Here is a 1,744-nt window from a genome sequence, read left to right on the forward strand (position 1 = left end):
CAAAGTTTGTGTCACTTGGGATAACTTTGATGGCAGTGGCAACCATGTGGAGTTGATGATGCATTTGGCAGCTGCAGTTCCAGTTTTCTATGTCAAACGTGCTGTTAATTTCTTTCTCTTTGTTTTTTTTTGTTTAAATTTTGCTCTGTTCCTGGTATCTGGTTATATAGTGATCCTGCCGGCAACTCGAGCGTGGAGGAAAAGCTTCGTAGTGCTCTCTACCCCGTCTACACGACTGTGTCCTCTCTGCCAGCGCCCTCAGTACCTTCTCTAGGAACTCTGAACGCTACCTGCAAAACGCACAGACGGCGCCTCTAGCGGCCGTTTGCACTCCGACGCTCAAGTTAGATCACAGAACCACCAAAGAGAAAACTAGTGTGTGTGAAAAGGTCTCTCTCTGAGAACTCTCTGGAACTCTGTGTGTAAAAATTGGTCTCCCTTCAGCCTCACTCTGACTCCCTTTTAACCTTCTCTCGGTGACGTGCTCAACAGGGCTCTGTTGTGCCTCTGGCGTGTGTCAGAACCCTGTTGTGCTTTCCTGTCACTACCTGCTTTCAGAGTCAGTGAGACTTGAGAGTCTGTGGGAGCCTGTGCGTGCCGTGCTAGGCTGCGCAAGACTGTTCCCGTAGCGTGCGGAATGCACCTTCATCTGGGCCGCGCCCTTCTCAGGTGATGACACGTGGAGGCATGCGACTCACATCTAACCATGCACGTGTCACCACTTGAAGGGCTCTGGCGCTCCTCTTTGTGAGTCCAAGTTATTCCCTTGCGGAATGACTTGGACTCTTCTTCTATCTGGGTACATCGCGCGCCCGCAGGAGAGTGCCAGGTGTGGCTGGTCCAGGCACACTCACCTAATACTGCTCTCTGCGTAAGCGGCTTACCCTTCATGGAGTCGCGCACGTAATGGGTTGAGGGAGTAACCAATCACTGATCGGCTTACTGGCTCCCTCAGGCTACCCTCGTGCACGATGCTCATGCGGGGTTCATGCGTAACGCTCTCGCTGGAAACCTTGGTCCCAGTTTAACTACGTGTAACACGAAACCCCGATGAGTATATACCTGATGACTGATCGGTGCTCTAGCGCTTCTCGCGCTCTGCCCCCAGGTGTTCATCTGGTAACTCTATTTGTCGGTGGCCATTTGGTCACTGACCGCTGACCACCGATGACCTCCCATGATCTCTCTTCCACCCGATCTGCTGGTGGCCACTTTGGTTACTGACCACCGATCACCTTTCGTGGTCTCTATGCCACCTGATCTGCCGGGGGCACTTGGTTACTGACCACCGATCACCTTTCGTGGTCTCTATGCCACCTGATCTGCCGGGGGCACTTGGTTACTGACCACCGATCACCTTCCCCTGATTTATCTGTCACCCGGTCCACGTGTCAACCTATGAGCGGGCCACGTGGTTCCCCTCTGCTGACGTCATCGATGACCGATGACCGATCGGATCATATAGAAAGGGCGAAAATCCTTCAATGATTCACGATTCAGCTGTTAAACCATAATTGTTCCAAAATATTTTATGTTCTAAGTTCTTTTTGTTAAGAATTTATATTTCTTCTGGAGACTTTACGTAACATATATTTAGTGCTAAAAAACATTTTGTTCAAAAGCGAAGATATTTACTTTTGTTTTTGTGTTAAAAATATCTGGCATTAAACTCTTTCGCCATAGATACTATTGAACCGTTCTTTTCAAGGGGTTATCTAACTCAATATTATTTTGTTCAATGGGA

General features: G+C 49.2%; 1 pseudogene; it reads left to right on the top strand.

Annotated features, from left to right (window-relative positions):
* Positions 1 to 116, top strand: part of LOC150023022 (fasciclin-like arabinogalactan protein 11 pseudogene) — a 1,009-nt pseudogene extending 893 nt beyond the window's left edge.
* The last annotated feature ends 1,628 nt before the right edge of the window (positions 117 to 1,744 follow it).

Source organism: Phaseolus vulgaris, chromosome 11 (genome assembly GCF_051622355.1).
Source record: "Phaseolus vulgaris cultivar YP4 chromosome 11, ASM5162235v1, whole genome shotgun sequence".
NCBI lineage: Eukaryota > Viridiplantae > Streptophyta > Magnoliopsida > Fabales > Fabaceae > Phaseolus > Phaseolus vulgaris.